This window comes from Schistocerca americana, chromosome 7 (genome assembly GCF_021461395.2).
Source record: "Schistocerca americana isolate TAMUIC-IGC-003095 chromosome 7, iqSchAmer2.1, whole genome shotgun sequence".
In the NCBI taxonomy this organism is placed as follows: domain Eukaryota; kingdom Metazoa; phylum Arthropoda; class Insecta; order Orthoptera; family Acrididae; genus Schistocerca; species Schistocerca americana.
This window is the reverse complement of record NC_060125.1, coordinates 270,955,860-270,980,893: the sequence shown is the minus strand read 5'-3', so window position 1 is coordinate 270,980,893 and position 25,034 is coordinate 270,955,860.

The window sequence follows — 25,034 nt, the reverse complement described above, 5'->3', positions numbered from 1 at the left end:
TAGAGATGCTGGATGTAGTCCTGTGGAACGGCTTGCCATGCCATTTCCACCTGGCGCCTCAGTTGGACCAGCGTTCGTGCTGGACGTGCAGACCGCGTGAGACGACGCTTCATCCAGTCCCAAACATGCTCAATGGGGGACACATCCGGAGATCTTGCTGGCCAGGGTAGTTGACTTACACCTTCTAGAGCACTTTGGGTGTCACGGGATACATGCGGACGTGCATTGTCCTGTTGGAACAGCAAGTTCCCTTGCCGGTCTAGGAATGGTAGAACGATGGGTTCGATGAGGGTTTGGATGTATTGTGCACTATTCAGTGTCCCCTCGACGATCACCAGTGGTGTACGGCCAGTGTAGGAGATCGCTCCCCACACCATGATGCCGGGTGTTGGCCCTGTGTGCCTCGGTCGTATGCAGTCCTGATTGTGGCGCTCACCTGCACGGCGCCAAACACGCATACGACCATCATTGGCACCAAGGCAGAAGCGACTCTCCTCGCTGAAGACGACACGTCTCCATTCGTCCCTCCATTCACGCCTGTCGCGACACCACTGGAGGCGGGCTGCACGATGTTGGGGCGTGAGCGGAAGACGGCCTAACGGTGTGCGGGACCGTAGCCCAGCTTCATGGAGACGGTTGCGAATGGTCCTCGCCGATACCCCAGGAGCAACAGTGTCCCTAATTTGCTGGGAAGTGGCGGTGCGGTCCCCTACGGCACTGCGTAGGATCCTACGGTCTTGGCGTGCATCCGTGCGTCGCTGCGGTCCGGTCCCAGGTCGACGGGCACGTGCACCTTCCGCCGACCACTGGCGACAACATCGATGTACTGTGGAGACCTCACGCCCCACGTGTTGAGCAATTCGGCAGTACGTCCACCCGGCCTCCCGCATGCCCACTATACGCCCTCGCTCAAAGTCCGTCAACTGCACATACGGTTCACGTCCACGCTGTCGCGGCATGCTACCAGTGTTAAAGACTGCGATGGAGCTCGGTATGCCACGGCAAACTGGCTGACACTGACGGCGGCGGTGCACAAATGCTGCGCAGCTAGCGCCATTCGACGGGCAACACCGCGGTTCCTGGTGTGTCCGCTGTGCCGTGCGTGTGATCATTGCTTGTACAGCCCTCTCGCAGTGTCCGGAGCAAGTATGGTGGGTCTGACACACCGGTGTCAATGTGTTCTTTTTTCCATTTCGAGGAGTGTAGATAGTATTACATTGATAAATATTCTGTTCACTGGAGCATTTAAGCTGGATGGAAGGGGAAACGTGTCTATTATGTATTCATTAACGACACCTGTACCCACGTTGGTTAATGATCTGAGTGAATGTAGGAGGAGGAAGGGCAGATTAGCGTTTAACGTCCCGTTGACAATGAGGTCTTTAGAGACGAAACAAAAACTCGGATTAGGGAAGGATGGAGAAGGAAAGCGGCAGTCCCATTTCGAAGGAAACATCACAGAAAAGCTAAAACAGGATGGCGGGACGCGGATTTGAAACTTAGTCCTCCCGAATGTGAGACTAGTGTGCTAACCATTGCGCTAACCCTCGCTCGGTCTGTGTTGCCTCTTCACAACTGTAGCGTGAGGATTCTCTTCGACTCAGATATGACTACAGCCTTTTGCGTTCCATCTCTGGTGAAACAGGCTTAATCAGTGAAGAATAGGTACGCTGGAACGTGAGAAGCGAGTGTAAAGCACGGCGTGTGCCATCGTCCGAACATGACACGACGTTCGAAGATAGCCGGAGTCTAAGTACGCAATTTCTCTAGTGGTGGTGGTGGTAGTTAGTGTTTAACGTCCCGTCGACAGCGAGGTCATTAGAGACGGAGCGCAAGCTCGGGTTAGTGAAAGATTGGGAAGGAAATCGGCCGTGCCCCTTCAATGGAACCATCTCGGCATTTGCCTGAAACGATTTAGGGAATTCACGGAAAACCTAAATCAGGATGGCTGGAGACGGGATTGAACCGTCATCCCCCCGAATGCGAGTCCAGTGTGCTAACCACTGCGGCACCTCGCTCGGTAATTTCTCTAGTGGTTTAGCTGTATTTCTGGTAATACTCACCACTCACTTCTCTACAGTCGTTTCACGTGCCACTGTGGACAGTTGATTGGAGGCGTCTCGTCCACTCGAACAAGCACTGCATTTTCTAACTCGGGAGACTGTTTTGTTCGTCGTCTTCCGCAGTCGTTGACAAGTGGTACCTATCGCTGAGTTTAACTTAATGGTGGGAATAGTCCTGTAAATATGGTGTGAGTAGGATGTCTTCTCCGCGGATAATTGGTCCAGCACATTTCCGCTTCCCTGCTGCTTCCAATTGATAGCCCATATAAGAATATAATGTTGTCAAGATCCGCCATCGGGTACAACTCCCTATGGTTAGAGCTGATAGACGTTAGTACATATTTTTTCGCAGACTGCAAGCTACTACACTCAATTACAGGTGCTGTATAGCAGGACTCTCTTGTCAGTACAGAGCATGCCGTTTGCATTGGATTAGTCGAGTTGTTATTCCAACATCTACAGCTAAGTGTTCGACAGGATAGCTTACCGCACAATCTTAGCTTCAACGGCAGCTGCATACATTTAACACTGTCAGAGGTACCAAAACTATTGTTGCTTATTACTTTCGATTTGGTCCTTTACATACGATGGACCCATACCTGACACAGACACGTTTACCGTTCGCCAACATCCCTAAAAGTTTGGAACATCAACACGGAATCACCCTGTGTATTGCAGTTGCTCCAAATATCGGCTTCTGTAATCAGGTACATTTACAAAGCTGGTGTCAATTCGAATATAATGGTTTTGGCTGTTCGGCTGACCAATTTTCAAAGATTGAAACGGTTATATAACGAACGTTTCGACCGTTTTCGTAGCTGCGTATTCGGGAGAAGAAACTGCTTGAACAGAGGGGGACCGCTGTTTATATGGTCGAAAAGTCGGTTTTATAGTAGTTTTATTGTATTATTATGACCCGTCCTAACACCCATATAGGTTTGGCGTAATCTACGGAAGATTTTCATTAGCTTTGTAGAGACGTAAACTTTATGATATTGGATGGCAATTAAACCAGTATACCAACTCAAGGCAATACAAGCAGCCATGTTGAGCAGATGTCGCGGATTTTCATTTTCTTGTCTCTGTTACCAGTCCTCTATCATCTCTCATCGACGAATTGACGTGTTTCATGGTGGAATAATCATCTTTACACAATGTTGTACTGAGCTCACAGGAAGGGCTTTATTGATAAATAAATATGTTTGTGCCTTGTCTGTTTTTCTTTCTTTTTTTTAGTCATAGGTCTTCTTACTGGTTTCAGCGAGCCACAAACCCACTTCCTATACCACGAAGCACTTGCAACCTACGTCCTCAATTATCTGCTGGATGTATTCCAATCTCTGTCTTCCTCTACAGTTTTTGCCCTCTACAGCCCCTCTAGTACCATGGAGGTCAGTCCCTGATGTCTTAACAGATGTCTATTCGTCCTGTCCCTTCTCTTTCTCAGTGTTTTCCACAAGTTCCTTTCCTCTCCGATTCTGTTCAGAGCCTCTTCATTCCTTATTTGAACAGTCCACCTAATTCTCAACATTCGTCAAGAGCACCGCATCTCAAGTGCTTCGATTCTCTTCTGTTCCGGTTTTCTCACAATCCATATTTCACTACCATACAATACTGTGCTCCAAACGTATGTTCTCAGAAATTTCTTCCTCAAATTAAGGCCTATGTTTGATACTAGTAGACTTCTCTTGGCCAGAAATGCCCTTTTTGCCAGTACTAGTACGCTTTTGATCTCCTTCCTCCATCCGTCACTGGTTAGTTTGCTGCCTAGGTAGCGGAGTTCCTTAACTTCATATACCTCGTGACCATCCATCTTGATGTTAAGTTTCTCACTTTTCTCATTTCTGCGACTTGTCATTACTTTCGTCTTTCTTCGATTTACTCGTAACCCATATTCTGTACTCATTAGACTGTTCAAGCCATTCAGCAGATCACGTAAATTTCTTCACTTTCAGTCAGGATAGCAATGTCATCAGCGAATCGTATCATTAATATCTTTTAACCATAAATTTTAATCCCCCCACTGAGCATTTCCTTTATTTCCATCATTGCTTCTTTGATATAAAGACTGAACAGCAGGAGTGAAAGACTACATCCCTGTCTTACACCCTTTTTAATCCGAAATCTTCCTTCTTGCTCGTCCACTCTTATTATTAATTCCCTCTCGGCTCTTGAACATCTTGTTTATTATTCGTCTTTCCCTATTGTTTACCCATATTTTTCGCAGAATTTCGAACATTTGCACCATTTTACATTGTCGAACGCATTTTACACGTCGCCAAAGCCTATTAATGTGTCTTGATTTTTCGCTAGTCCTTCTTTCATTGCCAGCCGCAACGTCAGAATTTCTTCTGTTGTGGCTTTACATTATCCTGTTGCCAATTTTCTTTATATTATTGATGTCAGCAACATGGATGCATTAGCTGTTAAGCATATTGTCGACAATTCTCGCATTTTTCAGCTCTTGCAGTCTTCCGAATTGTTGTATATGATACACGTACTAAACACCAACGTGAATAGTTTTTTTTTTTTTGTAGCCACTACCCCAACGATTTTAGAAATTCTGATGGAATATTATTATTTCCTTCTGCGTAATTTGGTCTTAAGTCCTCAGAAGTTCTCTTCTCTGTCGACTCCTGTTCCAGACAAATTTTTCCCTGATATATGCCTTCAATATACTCTTTCCACCAAACCGCGGACTCCTCTGCATTCAACAGTTGAATTCCCGTTGCACTCTTAATGTTACCTCCCTCACTTTCCTTAATTTCACCAAAGGTTGTTTCGAATTACCTATTTGCTGAGCCAATCCTTCCGATTATCATTTCTTTTTCGATTTCTTCACATTTTTCATGCAGCAACTTCTTCTTAGCTTCCCTGTGCATCATATTTGTTTCATTCCTCAGCGACTAGTATTTCTGTATTCCTGAATATCCCTGAACATTTTTTTTTTGTACTTCCTTCTTTCGTTGATCAACGGAAGTATTTCTTCTGTTACCCAAGTTTTCTTTGCAGTTACCTTCTTTGTTCGTATGTCTTCCTTTCCAGTGCCTGTGACTGCACTTTTCACAGATGTCCGTCCGTTCCTCTTCAACTGTACTGCACACTGAGATATTCTGACTGCCCTACCTTAATATCCTACTCCTTTTATACCATTTTCTGCTACTGTTGACATTAGCCTATACTGGTCTGACCAGAATCCTTGTCTTCTTTGCATTTCACCTCACTGACCCCTACTATATCTAGATTGAGCCTCTGCATTTCCCTTTTCAGATTTTCTATCCTCCCTACCACGATCTACTTCCCGCCTGGTAGACCGTTAGTCCTCGTTGGTTATTCGTTTTTTTTTTTTACCCTCATGGTCACCTCCTCCTTTGCAGCGTCGTCCTGCATATCCGAATGGGGGGCTATTCCGCTATCTTTTGCCAATGGAGAGATCATCATGACACTTGTTCTATTACAGGCCACCTGTAATGTGGATACACGTTATGTGTCTTTGATACAGTGGTTTTCATTGCCCTCTGCATCCTCATGCTGTTGATCACTGTTGATTCTCCGCCTTTAGGGGGAGTTTCCCACCCCTATGGTCAAGACACTGCTCTGAACCTCTGTGCACTCTTCCGCCGTCTTTGACAAGGCCGTTGGCAGAACGAGAATGGCTTCTTATGCCGGTAGCCTTCGGCCGCCAATTCTGATTATTAATGAAACCGGAAGCAGTGTCGAGTTCCGAACCAGGGAATCAGAACGTTTTAATTACTAAACACAGACGCTATCCCCAGACCACGTATTGTCTATGTTGTTTCTTTTAACACGCGAAAATATTATAATTACTCACGTGACTCCCAAGTTAAATTCCAGGCTACCCATGAGACAATAAGCTGTGTATCCGATAATCGGAACACCGTCAATGTGTATCGCCTCCAATACAGCTCCAAGGTATCCATAGAAATACTGCAGCACATTGTATGCACAGAAACCACTTTCTGAAGACGAAAATATCTGCTGTATTACTGTAGAAATTTCTACTTACATGAAAGTATTCGATGCAGTGAGTGTCATTTCGTCCTCCGGAATTGTAGAGACCGTTCTCTGTTATCGTGATTTGATGTCCTGGGTATTCGTTTGCAATGCAGTTTAGTTGACTCTAAAATCCCCTAGGAAAGTGCTGAAAGGTGAAATACGTGTTATAGACGTTACTTATATCCCCACCTGCTTCTTCAAAACGGTGGCGCGGATGTAATGTTAAGCTTGTAAGAACTTTTATCTCTTCATTAGTTACAACCTGGCATTGCCCTATCTTCTATTCGTAATACACGGTCCAGTCACCTTAATGTGACAACTGCATATGTTCGTCAACGTACAATAAACACTGACAGATGCCAGGTGGCAGCATAAGGATCGATAAAACCTGTCGGGGTACTCGAAAAACAGCGCAATCGTTGTCATAATGCGGAAAGAAAGCCATTATTATCCGAAGTCCAAGCGGGCGTGATAAATGGCCTTCAGGCCAAGGTTGCAAGCGTTTCCGAAGCGGCCAAATTTATAATCTGTTCACGTACCGCTATGGTTAAGGTATATCATGCATGGCAAAAGGGCGCTATCCAAAAGTGGCCCTGCAGCATCTGTGGTGCACTATGGGCCGTAGATGATGTCTGTTAACAATAGCTGCGGAAGTTTGTGTGAGTGAATAGAGGTGCAATTGTTGAGCAACTGACCCACCTGATGAACCACAGGGGTACCAACAGTGTTGCCACGTATGTGCCTGTGCAGCAGGCCCCTGGTTCAGGCACCTGTGCTGACTGCCGTTCATTGGCGACAGAGGCTGGAATTAACACTTCAATGAAGTCCACTGATTGGCAACAGGTGACCTTGTGAGATGAATCACTTTTAAAGGCTTCATTGGAGAGATGGCCATCGGCGTGTACGTCACTGCAAAATTCGTGCAGATCGGAGGGGGAACTGTTATGGTCTGAGGAATGTTTTCATGGCATTAACCCGGTTCATCTCATCATTCTGGAAGACACAGTAGATGCACACCGGTATACGTCTATCCTTGGGGTCGATATCCGCCCTTACATGCAGTTTTTTATATCCCATCTGAGGATGACGTCTACCAGCAGGACAATACAATGTGACACACGGTTCACAGTGAGCGTGTGTGGTTCAATGAGTACCAGGATGAGTTTAGCATATTTCCCTGGCCACCAAGCTACCGGGTCCATACCAAATGTAGAATCTATGGGACCATCTTCATCGGGCTCTTTTGCACCATACATCTTCAACCGAGAAATCTAACGCACCTGGTCACGACACGAATCAGTGTGGCTCCACAACCCTGATGTACCTTCCAGAACTTCATTGACTCCCTTCCGGCCACCTTGCTGCAGTCCGCTCTGCAAAAGGTGATCATTCAGGCTATTGGCAGGTGGTGACGTTAATGTGACTAGACCGTTTAAAAGGACCGAAATCTCACCACAGTGTAAAATCCAAGTAATTTTTTGCATTTTCTTTTATGTATTAACACAGTGTACTAATTGCAGCACCTTTCTTCCCTAAAACCTCACCCTCGATGAATCGCCGGCCCCTGTGGCCGAGCGGTTCTAGGCACTTCAGTCTGGAACCGCGCGACTGTTACGGTCGCAGGTTCGAATCCTGCCTCGGGCGTGGATGTGTGTAATGTTTTTCGGTTAGTTAGGTTTAAGTAGTTCTAAGTTGTATGGGACTGATGACCTCAGATGAAAAGTCCCATAGTTCTCAGAGCAATTTGAAGCATTCTGAAGAATCGATGAATATGTCCAGAGGAATTTCTTTGAACAATGGTTCAAAATTAGGCTCTTCCTAAGGAAATAAGATTTTGGAACAGTTCCGAGAATCCCACGTTCCTGAGAAAGATTCTAGTGGAGTAGTTCTGCCAATCTTTCTTATGACCTGTTACAGAGCATCAATCGTCGTATGCATGACAGTGATGAGTGCTTGTGCAGTGTAATGGTGTGTTTGTGTTTTTTTGGTTGAAAGAAAGGGAGAAGGGAAACCTACGCCGAACACAACCTGCTGGACTTGAATATCGACAAGTGGCTGTCGAACTAGATTTCTGCATCCGACAGACGGATCTGCATCAGGTGTGCCGTATTCACTCCCATCACGAGACCCTGGTGAGGGAGTTGGACTTCAACCCATTACATTGGCGCAATGTCTGCTGATGAGGAACTTTACGCCACCATCTGTGAAAGGCAAACCGTTCTCTGATGAATAGGAGCCTTTATTTACAGGAACACGACCGATATCATGATATCAGGATAAATACTCAGATGTACATCTGAATAAGATACAAAATATACAGCCGACTTTATGATCCAAACCGGACGACTATCGTCATAATCTAAGCCATATGACCACCAATATGTAATACACGCCAGTGAAACATTAAACCCGTAAAATATGAAAGAACGTAACTCACCCTTCTCAAAATCAATTGCAGTTACTCCCAAAAAGGACGGCGTCACTGTGCTCTTTCTCTTGGAAGCCTCATACTGGGTGTCAAAAATTTCTTATACCGCAAAGTGTCGAACTTTCTGCTTTTGAGTAGAGCAGCACTGAACATACCTGTGTAGCCACTCTCAGACACTAAACGATTTTGTTAGAATTTCAGGCTCCAAAAAGTCTAAAGATTCTGAAAACTTATATTTTTTGACAAGCTTCAAGAATATTTTAGATTCTACGTGTTCTGTTTGACTCAAGTAGGAATTACCGGTTACTGGGTCACAAATGTGTCCGTAAACTGTGAAAATTTTCAGTTCCACACCATTATCGATCGTTTAGAGTTACAATGGTGTCCAAAATTAAAACAACAAAAGGAAATTTGCCACGTTGCGCTTATTTTGCCTCTAAACAGTACAAACAGGTAATAATAAAGTAGGAACAAACTAAACAATGCAGAACTCAAACGACTACAACACCCATAACGGTAGACAAAGCTGTTCTCTGTTTTCCCAACTTGACGGCTTTGCACACACATCCCGACAACTGGTCAATGTGCTCAGTATGGTTGTGACAACCTCTGGCAGCAGTACAGGCATGACAACGTCAAGACATGCTGTGAACCATGTCATCAGTCTCATGTTGAGACAGTAACACCCATTCTTCCTGCAAAGCTGCTTGCAGACTTGGAGGGTGGATGGTGGATGCTGACATGATTCAAGGCATCTCCCTAGTACATCCCAGACATGGTCTACGGGATTCAGATCGGGAGATCGAGCAGGTCACGTATTGCGTGCGACATCTTCCATTTCCAAGTAAATGTCAACCAACCGTGCTCCATGAGGTCGAGCATTACGGTCAGTCAATACGATGTCTGAGCCCGCTGCAGGCCTCAACAACCACAAATGCGGTTCGAAGGACTCGTCACCATACCTGAGAGCAGTTAAACCTTGCCGATTCACCCACAAAATTTCATGAAGAGTGGTTGGAGTGATAAAAATAATCCCTGCCAACACCATTAGAGATCTTCCTCGGTCTCTGTCTCTTTCCACAACTTTTAGGCCCCGAAATCGTGTTCCATGTTCCCTCCAGATGCGAGCCCATCGAGAGTCGCTCTCCAGACTAAATAGGGACTCATCTGTGAAAACAACATTGGCCCACAGATCGACCGTCCAGATGGCATGGTGATGACTCACACTAGATGTTCCCTTCTGTGAAGACTCGTCAGAGGTAGACATACGTCATACCGCCGACAGTAAATCCCATTCTGCCGAAGCCTTCTGCACACCGTTTGCCTCGACGCAACAGGTCCAGTGGATGCAACGAGCTCACATGCCAGGGATCTGGCAGTACTTCAGTGGTAATACGTGCCCATACAGCCAAATTGTGGTGTCAACGCCAGACACCACACTTGCTAGGTGTTAGCCTTCAAATCGGCCGTGGTCCGGTAGTATACGTCGGACCCGCGTGTCGCCACTGTCAGTGATCGCAGACCGAGCGCCGCCACACGGCAGGTCTAGAGAGACTTCCTGGCACTCGCCACAGTTGTACAGCCGACTTTGCTAGCGAAGCTACACTGACAAATACGCTCTCATTTGCCGAGACGATAGTTAGCATAGCCTTCCGCTACGTCATTTGCTACGACCTAGCAAGGCGCCATTACCAGTTATATTGTGTAGCACGTACAGTCAAGAGCGATGTACACCAATTATAGATTAAAGTTAAGTATTCCAAGAACTACGTTTTTTTCTTTATAGGATAATTACTCTACCTTGTTCCAGACCTCACGCCAATCTGCGTGAGCTTAAGAGCGTGCATTTCGGCCTCCTCTAGCAAAACGGTGTTGGCTCTTTTGCCAACACTTCACAAATAACAGTCCTCGCTTCTGTAGCTACACATGATTGGCCCTCGGTCTCCATAAACTGACCCTACATCTGAGAAACAACTGAACTATTCGCATTAAGATTAGGCCGGGTCGATAAAAGAGAAAGATGAACATATTACAGAATGTTGTTCTCATTATTAGTAATACGTAACCGTGATAAAATAGTAAATAGTTGCTGTTAATCAATAGGAATGCGCTTGTTATGGTGAGAGAAGAAATTTCTAACGACCACTGTAATATTAGGTTGGCCTATGGAAGGGAAATGGATACGATTGCCACGGTACTAACAGCTACTTCAATGCAGTTTGCTAAGTACGTTGTAACCTAGGAAATGAATTGGCTCTTCGGGAGGAATATATTTATATACTTATTTACATTTTTATCATTTGTTTGGTGGCTTTAAAAACAGGCGTAAATGTGACTGTGTCGTCAAATAAGCCAAAATTGTTGATTGATTTTTACTTGAAATATATCATTCAAAGAGTCTTAAATACACACTTTGATATTTGACTAACTCGCAACTCAGTAGTAGAATCATTCAACATAATGTACTGATTAACTTACAAGTAATCGAAAATGGAAATGTAACAGTATTATAATTAGCTTCGGCGTATTTGTACTTCAGGAACATGGACTCAGATATTGATATTATCGTGGACCTACACAAAACTCGAAGAATTCTCCTCTTACCATCATATTCAGGCTATGGTGGTCGAATCCTGGCTCTCTGCGTAAGCTGAAGAGCAAAATCTCAAAACTAATGTTGCTCTCCGCTGTGGCTCATTGCTCTGAAGAAATGTTTGTTAAATGTTAAAACGGGCGATCTCTGCGCATCTGCTATGATTTCGCCGTATACGACGACGCCAAATGGCGTCCGTTGATGCAGCCGCCGCTAAAATTGGGGTGCTGTAAACGTCTTAAGAAAAATTAACTCCATGCAAGGAAAATGAGAGAGGGGTCACATAAAAATGATTCACATATAAACTTTGACGTACTATATTATCATGGTTAACAGTACTAATGCTTACATTATTTTCGTCGTACAATATGTCTGCTAGATGTTAACTTGAAACAAGCGAAGAGAGGGGAAGCGAAGAACAATCCAGGAGCGTTCTTCTCCTTTATTACTGGCATAGAAGTTATTACATTTAAGGAGTTTACTCCTTGATACTAAGACTAAAATTATTATTTAGTGTAAAATGGGAAAATTTTACGCCACCTATACGGTCGGTGAAACACATAAGGTATTTCGTGGCGATATATACTTCTCGTTCCAAGTTTATTTTTTATTTTTTTAAATGTCCTTACAGCACAATTGTCGCTGGGACGGCACAGAAGGGACCAATAAATCAATTTTCCACCACGTATGGAATTTAAACGATAGATAAGTAGACAGGTATTTATAACTTCTGTGATATTTTTATGGGATAAAACAAATTCTGTCTTGTGTAGAAGCCCGTAATTAGTTCACATGAACTCAAGGGTAAATAATAGCATTCTCAAAGACCTGGAAAAATAATTAATATTGTGGCAAACACTCATGAAAGCGTGAGCTTAACTGAGGTGATTGCTGAGATAAGTACGTGTACTTTGACCTGAAGGTTTCAGTGAGCCGTAATGTGAAAGTATTCTTCCTATACAATGTAAGGGATTGTAATGTCCCCACATCATAATTATAACAGTAAGTAACCATGTTCATTTGAAGTTATCTAACTGATTAACTACAGTCTGATAAATCGCTTGGTACACAGGTCATTACGTAATATAATGTGATGTAACTATGGAAGTATTTACAAAAAGCAATGACTATTTTGCTATCTTTTCATATAGATTGTGCTATCATAAATTAACTTTGTTGACAATACATAAATTTTAATAGAGGGAGTAATAAAAAGAAAATAGGAAAAGGATGTGATCACTGAAAACAGCTGTTCTCAGTGAAAGGAAACAGTAAGATGGTAGTACAAACCTAAAATGATAATCTATTCATGGAAAACCATAGCTGTCTAATAATCTGATACAATAATATTTACGCTGAATGACTGATACAGCATGTAATCTAATAAACTATTGCTAATAGGGGTTTTCTTCGTTAGTGTTAATTATCACATATCAACATTACTCTTGATGTGCTAAAAATGTTCCACTAGCTAGAAATTTTGGAACTTACAGAATAATCTAAGTCCTGATAATATGGCTCCAAGGATTTAAATGGAGATGTACAATTAGAGAAGCACATGATATTTACATTTCTCTTTTCTGTAAATCTGTGAATAAGTATATATATATTTGTAGGTAGTAAGTAAATGATATCTCACCTGAATAATTACTAATAAAAAAGGTGCTATCTTTGTGATTGCAGAAAAAGTTTCTTGCTCAGAAACATTAGCTGATTATTGCCAGTTAAAGTATTTTCAATGTGGTATTCTACTTCTTATATATTATAAAGTTACTAAGAAAGAGATATTGTGGAATTTTTCGCGTCCGTTTCACTTTTCGTAAAAACTCTTTTCTCTTATTTTGCTTTGTTTTATTATTATTATTTGCGGAACAACGCATATACGAAAAGAGCCGCGAAATACCTTTTATTAATGCTGTGCCATGAATTTCTTTATAATCATTAATTTTCAACAAAACAGAATATATTGGGTTCTTATTGTTCTGTAACTGGCTTTCTCTTAAAGGAACATTTTTCGTTACTGTAACTCACTATACAAGTCAACATATCTTCCCTACTTTATAGTTATTGAAAATGAAAAATTCTTTTGTTATGAAATATTTATGTTACAGTTCGCAAAGATTGTTCATCATCAAAATAATTTTGCAGTGGATTTTTGTTAAGAGTAAAACACCAATAACTACCACGACTAGCACAAGAACATGAGACTATTGTCGGAGAAAAATACGTTTTCACTATAAGGTTTGCCAGACAAGAACTAAGCACAGCGAAATTCCTATTATGTTACGAAGGTAAATTATCTTTTTTGTACTGTTAGTAATATATTATCAGCAGCCCGCGTCAACCTGCAAAACACATCTGGTAGACGGAGCGCGCTCGGTCCTACAGGCGGCCACAATGGGACGGACCGGTTCCGGCGGCGGGCTCTTTGTGGCCCACGCGAACGCTCAGTCGCTAACGGCTCACTTCGACGAGTTCTGTGACCTGTTCTGCCAATCGCTGTTCCATACTATCCTCGTCTCTGTAACTTGGTTGAAACCAAACATTTCTTCCGACGCTATCCGAATCACTGGTTACTCTCTCCTAAGGGCAGATCGTGAAACACGACGCGGGGGTGGTGTGGGTGCCTATATTCGCTCTGATCTGAGACCTACTATACTATGCACATCGGATGCAAAGGGCAAAGGTGAAGCAGAGTTCTTGTTTTTCGAAATAAGTACATCAAATCAGAAACTGCTAATTGGAGTAATCTATAAACCTCCAAACGTCGGTGCTATGTCCTCCTTTCAGTCTGCCCTGTCCTCGCTCGTGACACTGTATGAACACATAATCATTATGGGCGACACAATGATCGATTTACAGTTAAAATCTCCCTCTGCAGAAAAACTTAGGAGACTGTTCCACTCCAATGATATGAGTTTAACACCGCTGGACCCAACTCATCACATGCCACACAGCCATACACACATAGATATAATAGCAACAAAGCGACCAGATAAAATAATTCGCGCCAATCAGACATCCGCTCCAGGACTCTCTGCTCATGACGTGATTTTCTTAAATTTCTCAGTACATACTACCAAAGAAAAATCTCACCTGGTAACCTACAGAAACCTAAAAAATGTTAACCATGACGCTCTTCAAAAGGATTGCTCAGACATCACTTGGCATGATATAAGCAATGAACCGACTTTAGACGGAAAAATTCGGGAATTATGTCGCAAAATTATTGCACTGTATGATAAACATGTTCCTCAACGCACTGTCAAGGTACAGAGAGCTCCCGCTCCGTGGCTCACCACTGCATTACGCCAGTTAATGAATGAACGTGATGCTGCACATAGGGCCTTCAAGCGTAACCCAACTCCCGAGGCGTACGAAGCTTATAGGAAACTCCGAAATAGAACCAAGCAAAGCGTGAGGAATGCCAAAATCAGACATGCCCGCTCTGTCGTATGCGGCATATCAAAACCTGCTGCACTGTGGAAAAAGCTGCGCAGTTTCGGTATAGGGAAGCGAAGATCTGACGCTGTTTATCAAGCGTCTGCAGAAGAATTAAACGATTTCTTCTCAACAGCCGTAAACTGCCACGCAGCGACAAATTACCAGCCCCTAGATATCAATCTCTCGAGATACAAGTTGTTCCTAAAACATGTCACTACCGGCACAGTACACAAGGCAATTATGAGAATCCCTTCCGAGGCAGTAGGAAATGATGGAGTGAGCATTGGCATGATTAAGAACGTCGTAAACACTATTACTCCAGTTATCACAGACATCTTCAACCTGTCTCTTGTCAGTAGTACATATCCTACTGAGTGGAAGCAAAGCTTAATTCAGCCTATACCCAAGACTGACAACCCTAAGTCGCCAGGTGACTACAGGCCGATCAGCATACTTCCTGCAATATCTAAAGCCCTAGAATACATCGTCCATGAACAGCTGACGGAATACCTCAAAACTCATAACATCCACGACAAATATCAGTCAGGCTTTCGAAAGCACCATAGTACAGCAACTGCATTAATCAAAGTAACTGATGACATTAAACATGCTATGGACAGACGTGAAGCCACCATCCTAACACTGCTTGACTTTAGCAAGGCTTTTGATACAGTTGACTTTGATATATTACTAATTAAAATGAAGCAGCTGAATTTCTCAAACAGCGCAATACACTGGTTCGACAGCTACCTCAAAAACAGAAGTCAACAAGTCATTTGTGGGTCGGAAAAGTCATCATGGAAAAACGTGCGCTCTGGAGTTCCCCAAGGCTCCGTCCTTGGTCCATTACTCTTCTCACTGTACATTAATGATATTTCTTCAGTGATTCACTCCTGCAACTACCATCTATATGCCGACGACATCCAACTGTACATAAGTGCAAGCCCCTAGAACATTGCTGACGCAGTAGCGAGTATGAACGCAGATATTTGCTCTGTTTCTCGATGGGCACAGAACCTAGGTCTGAAACTAAACCCCAAGAAATCCCAGGTCATACTTATATCTCATCCAAAGTTAATCAGTCGGTACTTCCGCGAAACAGTCCCTCAAATACTCCTCAATGGTACCCAACTATCATACCAAAAAACAGTAAAAGACCTTGGAATAATCTTGGATGAACACCTAAACTGGGAAGAACAAACAGTCACAGCTTGCCAGAAATCGCTCTCCTCCCTACACGCAATTCAAAAATTTAGAAAAATATTTCCAACCCATGTTAAACAAAAATTAGTCCAAACACTAGTCTTGCCTAATCTTTACTACTGTGATGTAGTTCAACATGGCACAAATAATGAAAATTCGAGATGCCTCGAGCTAGTGATGAATGCTTGTGTTAGATACGTATGCAACATACGGTTGTATGATCATATCAGTCCTTCATACTCCCAGCTAGGTTGGATACGCCCACATAAGGCACGCGATCTCCACACGATGTGCTTACTTCATCGATTTCTTACCCACTAGTGCCCCCAATACTTATCTTCTCACATTAAACGCCTATCATCATTCCACAACCGCAATACCAGATCGGATACGTCTAGCATCTTGGCTGTACCTTTACATAACACAAAATCTTTCTCCGTGTCATTCTCCATCTCAGCCATACGACTATGGAACGCGCTCCCCTGTGATCTGCGTCTTATCCAAAACCACTCAACATTCAAGAGGGAACTTAAGACTTACATATTAGGGACGGTATAGCCACCATTGTTGTGCCCCCCCCCCCTCATCTTGTTCTTTCTCCTCTCCATCATAGCTTCGAATTTTACCATTCTATTTCTCTTCCTCTAACCTATCTACCTCTTCTATATCTCTTTCACCCCATTCCATCGTCTTATGTCTCTGCTTGATGAGAATAACTCACAAGCTGCAAGAATATAACGAGAAAATTCCCAACTAGCAATAGGACTGACACTCACAAAAGAAAAATATGTTTACTTTCATATACATAGTCATTATTATTATTATTATTATTATCATTATTATTATTATTTTTATTATTCTTGATTGTTATAATTATTTTTTGATTGTTATAATTATCATTGTACTACTTTTATAATCTCTATTTTTTTTCTTTAACATTAATACTGTATAACATGTTATATGTCCTAATTTTCTGTAGACACTGAAATTTGTTGAATCTGAGTATGCCTGGTTAGGTGTAAGAGAGGGCCTGAAGGCCCTAATCTTGCCAGGTAAAATAAATGTATAAATAAAATAAATAAATAAATAAAATCTGCTGCTCTGCTCTGCAAGTCCGGAAGCTGAAAGAGATGATTTTATTTCACTATTACCTTCCCGCTTCTTTGCGGTATGATCGATTTCTTTTTATGCAGTTTGAATGCGCCGTTCGTTCGTAGCGCAGCTCTGCACCACGGATAATATTTAAATAACTGAAAATATCTCAAAAGGATGGGATAATATTCCAAGCAAGCTACTACAAATAATAATGCAAGGCTTCATTAAATAACTCTATTCAAAACATTCAAATATGTTAACTAATACACACCTTTTACAATGAGTACGTAATGGCGTACATCTACCGACCTTGACAAAAGAAGACTACGTTAGCATATACTACAGCGTCACAGGCTATCTTACTCGTACAACTCCAAGAAGAAGACAGAGAAATTAATGTTCGTTCTGTATTATTTATACTAGTGGTATATTCTTATCTTTGTATGATATTTATCGTCTGTGCGGTTTCAGTACTCGCCGACACAGATATTATCTAAAATAAATAATAATAAAAAAAACATAATTCCATACAATAACAGAATATGATGCACAATGTTCTCTCTTTACTACAAAATATGTCCTTTGCTAATAGACGTTACAATGCCCCCTGGCAGCAATTGACTAACGTTAAGAATGTTCGGCAATATGCTGCCACTAACGTGCGTTTTGTCATTGTCTATCACCTTGTTTGGAATATTCACTGTTCACTTCTTTGCTCTTTTACATCATAGTTTTAATTACACTCTTTATAGTTTTTTCACACTTTGTGAGGTGACCGTAAACCTAGTCCCATGGTCATTACAGTTTTCTGGCTCCCCCATTTGGGCTACGTGTGGTCAGAAAACCTGGCAAAACTGCGCCGGAGCCATGGTCATCTCACCTGGTTTGTCTTAACACACGGGTTGATTGTTCATCAAAAAAGGTTGGACTTTATCCAATGTTCACAGATAACAAAGGTTATTTATTACCCAATGTTAAACTTTTAGTCTCTCTGTTAAAAATGTACCTTCTACACTCTTTCACATTTGTGTTCTGTGTCACTATGAAAGTCAGTCATTCAACAGTTTTACAGTAATGTAATGGATTGTCTCTACACTTACGACAAATGTTCTACCATGGTATGGCATTCGTGTCAGTTTGCTTCACTAATATGACGAACACATATCACATATATCATTGAACAATTGAATGTTTTGAGTTTATACACAGTAAACTAAAGAAGAGAAAAAAATGTTTGTCACGTAATTTCGTGTCCAATAAATCATTTTCATATTAGTACATTAACAACGTAGTTGGTAATGTTCGGTTGAACGTCAACAACGTCGTACGGAGCGGGCGGCGCGAAGCAATTGTTGCGTAGCGTCGTCTGGAACGCGGCGTGCCAGCGTCCGCTGAGGTCGACGACCTGCTCGCAATAACAGCGACGGCGTGCTGAGGTGGCGCCCGAGCAGTCGCGAACCGCGCCGAATCATTCCCCAATGTCGGCGTGTTGCAGTGGTTTCCGCGACCGGCTGGCTGGCGGCACGGAACCCGTCTCTGCTTCTCCGCATGGCTCCCCGTCGTAACGCATCAAACAAATATTCCACAACGGTGTACTGTCTTTAAGGATACAAATTATTAGCTGTGGAAGAAAATGCACTTTGGTTAAAAGCGTTTATTGTTCATTACGCCGTCGCTTCGCTGGTATGCACAGGCTGTTTTGACGTGATAACGGGTCTCTTGTGACATTGGTATTTAGGGTTCGTCACACACACATTGTACTACACACTTTCATTTGTTTTCACGGTCGATTCGCTGCCAAAGCGTCTGTCAACACGCGAAAATGTTTCGGTTCACACACACACTAAATGTTTCCGTTGAGCGATGATTGTTTGTATCGACTCCGATCGGATCATTAACTACCGTTTTTACTCAGTGTATTGTTCGTTGAGCACTGCACTATGACAGTTAGTCACTCAACACTTAACTTATACCGACGTATATATTGGTGCAGGTACAACAGTCATTTTCTGTCCCTACTACACACAATATTCCGTCCTTTCCTAGATTGTTAATGCACACAGTTTATTTTTAATGCATAACAACTGTTCTTAGCATAATCACTCTCATTTACATTGAGTCCATTGTGTTACCCTGTCATTACACACTTTTAATACTATTACTAGACATATATGGCTTTTTTTTGTAATTATTTAAAGGTGTGTGATTTTTGGTACATAGCTTTCTTTTCCTTTTTTTTTTAGTGTAGCTTGCCAGGTTATCACCCATCTAGCAAACAGATTTTACCATGTGCATGACAGCTTCACTTGGGCATATTGCTCAATAAATACTTCATTTAGTACTAGTATTATTTTTAATGATCTGTCCTACTGGACTACAGTGTAGTTTCCGCGTAACTTGATTCGCGTACCGCGTAATTAATATTCAAGAACGTGTACCGAGTACACAGGCTTCAACTGAAGCAGCGATACATACAAAGCGTAGGTTACACGGAACGGGTTTGTTTTTGATTGAATTCTGCTCCAGTGTCGTTCTCAGATCACTATTGGCAGTAAACATTATATCACATAATTATTTCGTACTACAAAGTCCATCTTTGGCTAGTAGAGACTCTCTCTCAGGGTTACTTAATTCTAACACAATTACATCTGTTACATAATTATATGAGATTGCATCATTAATTGTACTTACTTACTACAAATGAAAAATGATTCAAGAAATTAATCATTATTTTGTCAACAAAAAGATTATTCATTGCTTGAAGAGCATATCGTATTTTAATGACACTAACTGTCTGTAAACAAAGTCTTCAATATGCCTGTTATTGCTCAGTTTACTGATTCTACTTCCTCAAAGTTTTAACTATACATACATTCTTTCTTAAAACTAACATACTTATACTCTAAAACACAATTGAAATCTTCTTACTACTACTATTTACATCAGACATGTCACTGAATAAATAATTTTACATCTTTACGTGGATACAGTCCTTTTATTTTCCCCGTCTGGGGATGTGCTAGCAAATAGCTACATTCGTGTGGCACCTTTATTACTTCAAAGGGCCCTGAATATACCAATTGCCACTCACTATTTCGCTTTAGGGTGGCTGAGGATTTGGGGTGGTTACGAATAAGCACCATGTCCCCTACATTGTATTTCTGCTTGTTGGTTACACCTCGGTCGTACTTCTTTTTTCTCTTTGCAGCACAGCTGGTTAGGTTGTCCCACACCTTTTTTATCTTTTCCTCTCTTGTTTCTGCCCTGGCTGGTAGTCTCGGTAAAGGCGTGAGCCATTCACTCTGTATCTCGTTAACCCCTTTCAATATCTCTACTGGTGGGTATCCTGTACTTGAGTGGGGTGTTAAATTGTGTATTTCTACAAATTTAGGTACCAACTCAGGCCATCTTGTGTGGCGGTTCCCTATGTAAATTCTAAGGAACTTATTCAATTCTCTGAACGTTCTTTCGACTAAACTTGCTTCTGGATGGAACCGGGATACCAGAATATGCTGTATACCATGTTCCATTAGGTAATTTTTCCAAGTGCGACCCGTGAAATAAGTGGCATTGTCAGTCGTTATGGCTTCAGGTTTCCCCACTTGGGGCAAGTATTCTTGATTGATCCGTCTGACTATGGTTTTGGCAGTAGCTGATTTTATACAATAAATTGCCAAGTATTTGGAAAAAATATCGTACATGGCCAGTATACATTTCATACCTCCTCTGGCCATGGGATAGGGACCTGCTACATCCACAGATACTAATTGAAGCGGCCGGAGTGGAACTGTGGGATGAACTTCAAATTTGGTGGACCTATTATAGTGTTTTGCTTTCTGACACATAGCGCAAGTCCTAACTGTTACCTGAATTTGGTGTTTCATTCGGGGAAAGTGGCAGTATCTCGCCATGATTTCTGCACACTTCCCGATCCCTGCATGGCCCCATGCTAAGTGCGTGTGCCATACTATGACTTTGACGGACTGGTTAGGTATGCATACTGCCCAGCAGTCTTCTTTCGTGCTAAGTTTATGATACTAAATATTGTCCACAATTTTAAAACCTTGCTCATCTCTATTGTTGACACCATTTTCAATATTGTTAATGATTTTTGCCCACATCGGATCTGACCTCTGTAGTTCAGACATATTTTGACATATATATAGAAAATCCTTCCTGTAAGCATTGTCTCGTAGTAAAAGCACTTTATACTCGGCGGATTGCTCTAGCATTTCTGCTAACTCCGGTAATCCTACCGGCAGTCGCGACAAAGCATCCGCTACTATGTTATCTTGTCCTTTTATGTACATAATCTTTATTCGGTATTCTTGTAATGTAAGCATCCATCTCCTCAGTCGGGTATGGAATAGCTTGCATGACATCAAAAAACTTAACGCCTAGTGGTCACTATACACTTTAATCTCCTTCCCATATAGATAGTAATTAAACTTTTTTACAGCCCAAACTACGGCGAGCGCTTCCAGTTCGGTTGCTGAGTAGGCTCTCTCGCAGCTAGTTAAGGTCCTACTGGCAAAGCCGATAATCTTTATTGTTGCCGGGTCGTTGCCTTCCTCCCACTGGAACAGGCACGCTCCCAAGCCATAGGAACATGAGTCCGTCGCAAGACAAAAATTTTTTGATAGGTCCGGGTGCTGCAAAATATTTGCATTCAGCAGGGCGGTTTTAATTGCTTCGAAAGCTTGCTGACATTTGTCAGTCCAAACCCACTGCACATTTTTTCGCAGTAGATTTAACAATGACGCGTCAATTACAACTGATTAGGTACGAACCTTCTAAAAAAAGGCGTAAGTCCAATGAACGCTTTCAATTGTCTCTTAGTTGGGGGCTCGGAAATTCTCGGATCGCCTCTAGTATTTTGTTGTCTGGGCTCATACCAAGCGGCGTGATAAGGTGTCCTAGGAATTTAATTTTATTGCGTCCGAATTTTGACTTTTCTAAATTTGCTGTCACACCAGCTTGCTTGAATGTCTCTAATACTCTATGTAGCAAGTCCATATGTTCGTCCCAAGTAGCAGTCGCGATTACAAGGTCATCAACATATACTGTGATTTTTTCTAACAAGTCAGGACCCAGTACCGTGTCTAGAGCAGTAATAAATACTCCAGCACTTACATTCAATCCGAAGGAAAGTACCTTGAATTGGTAACTTCGCCCTCCGAATATGAAGGCTGTGTACTTCCTTGATTCTGGTGTAAGTGGGATTTGCCAGTATGAACTTTTAAGATCGACCGAGGTCAAGTACTGCACCCCGTGGAATTTTTGTATCTGCTCATCTAAATTTTCTGGGCGAGTCCTGACGGGTATAATAATTTTATTGATATCCCGTGCATCTAACACTAGCCGAATTTTTCCGCTGGTTTTCGCCACTGCTACAAGAGGACTACTGTATGGGGAGAGAGAGGGCTCAATGATATCCCATTCTAACATCTTCCGAATCTCTTTAGCCACTACCTCCCTCCTCGACCAAGGGATGGAGTAAGATGCGCGACAGTATGTTTTATGGGGCATCACCTCTATGTGATAGTGGTACCCTTTGGCTATTCCTGGTCGGTCGGTAAATACCATGTTATATTCTGATAACAGCTGCGTCAACTGTTGCTTTTGTATGTTGCTTAAACTTTCAGATTCCTGTACTTTGGTTTGAAATTCATCAACATTTGGTTCAAAATTTCTATCTCCTATACTCGGATAATAGAGATCCGTCACAGGTGAATAATCCTCGAGGTGTAGTACCCAGGGGCTCCTACATTTGATGTTAATTCGATTGCAACATGGCGCAACTACCTCCTTCGATTTCATCATAGACAACTCAATCCTCCTACCTTTATTAACTATGCTTAGTTTTCCCGACGAGAGGTCGATCACTGCATCCCTCTCACGGAGAAAATCTACTCCCAGAATGCAGGCCACCTTTAACCCTTTAACAATGAGGAACGAGCTCACTATGGCTTCGCCCTCCTTACAAATCTCCACCTGCACCTGGTACTTAACTAACTGGCTCTGTGCACTTATAGCTCCAGACACCTTGCAATTATTAACCGGGAAAGTCGGTATGCTACGTCCCTTCCCTAGCACTTTAAACAACTCTGAGGCACCTGTGTCAATGATTATATTCACTGCAACATCATTGATTTTCGCTTCTATTATGTCCTGCACATTTTCGTTGCTATCTATCTTACATTCATGCGGTTCGGTCAGTAGTTCTTTATCCATACTGATACCGTCGTTGTATCGCAGCATATGTATTCCAGGGATACATTGTCATTCGTGTTGCTCTCACTCCACCCCTCGGCCAGCGATGGAGAGCATATCGAGGCCGATTCTAGTTTGTTGGATGGCTTGCTTGCGAGGTACTTGGACGGCTATTATCCGCGACCTCTACTATGTTTACGCTTTGGTTTGTGGGCCGCCACGACTGCGCAATAGGCGTGTTTTGCAGTGGTGGTCTGTTGTTGTCGTACCGGTCATTACCCTGCCGCTCTGGGCTTGTTCGCTGATTCTGATTCCAATTACGATTACCGTCATTGTAATTGCTATGCCACTGACCTCGCGCATTTTTCCAGCGGTTGGTCCCTGGCAGTCCGGAATCGTACCAGTCGTCAAACCGACGCTTTTTATTATGAGACGGCTGACCATACCCGTTCTGATTTCTACCATTATTACAATTTTTGCGAATGCTCTTGCCGCTTGTTACCACTCCCACCATTTCCATGGTTGTGGTTCTGTGCACTATTATTTCTGTCATGTTTACACCCTGATCCATTATTCCGCGAGTGATCACACGCTGCTTTTGCGTCTTCCTGGATTAAGTCTATTGAATCTAGAACAGACAGGAAATATTCCATGTCGCTTTCTGGTACGTGTATTAATTTCTCTTTGATATGAAGGGGTAAATGTGATTTTAGAAGTCTTATTATGTCTCTTGGTGAGATATTCTCGTCCCAGTAACGCGTTTTGTTTATGTACTTCTCGAAATACCGTCTCAGATTCCCAAGACGGGGTGAGTACGGTTCGGGATTATATACTTCTTTTCTTAGCCGCTCATGTATACAAGACGACCAGTATTTCGACAAAAATGCCCTCTCAAACTGTTCGTATGTCATGCAGCTGTCTGCTACTTCCGTAGCCCACAATGCTGCATCACCCTGAATGTATGACATTACGTATTGAATTTTCTGTGCTTCATTCCACACACTAGGCAAGATATTTTTAAAGCTTTTTATGAATACTACTGGGTGTACTGACTTCCGTTCAGTAGTAAACGTTTGAAATTGCCTATTTTTTATCAAACTTTCTTCAACTAATATTTTTGGACTATACTGGTTTGCTCCTGGGACATAGGCTGTGTGCTCCGAACCGAAGCTACAGCTCTTCGCATTATCGCCTAAAGATTCACCATTGTTGCGTCGCATATAAGTTTGTGCGTAGCCAAAAACATTGGCTGTTGGCGACATAGTTTCATGTTTAAGATGTTTGATACTTTGTGCTAAACCCTTTTCCAAGTTGGATATCCGTTTGTTAATATTCACTTGCCACTGCGGAATATCCTCACTGAGTATTAGTTTGATGGTTTGCACGTCGTTCTGTACCTGACTATTTACTGCGGTACTGAACGATTCGGGATCTCTATCTGCTATGGCTGCTTGTACCTTAGAATTAATGTTTTTGTGGATCTCACTCTCCTATACTATGAGTTGAATTCGGTTTCAATTTTAGTTGCTTGTTCGTTCCACGTCTGCTCTACAAGCTGTGTGGAATCTATTTCTAGCTTTTCTAATCGGTTGGCTAAGACACTTATCTCGTCTACCCTGTTAGTGTTTGCTACTTGCAGGTTGTTGACCTGTACAGTCAACTCCTGCACGGCCTTAGGTATCGGCTCATAATTCTGTTTCATACAGGCAATCTCTTTTTTCATATGTTATAACGATTGCACAAGTTGCTGGTCCCGCTCAGCTTGCTGGCGATCTCGCTCAGCTTGCTGGGCAAGTAAATTTTCTGTTAATTGGCGATCTCGCTCAGCTTGCTGGGCAAGAAACTTTTCCTCTAACTGGCGATCTCGCTCAGCTTGCTGGGCAAGTAAATTTTCTGCTAACTGGCGATCTCGCTCAGCTTGCTGGCGATCTCGCTCGGCTTGCTGTTGCGCAAATTTTGCCTGGTAATCCAGCACGCG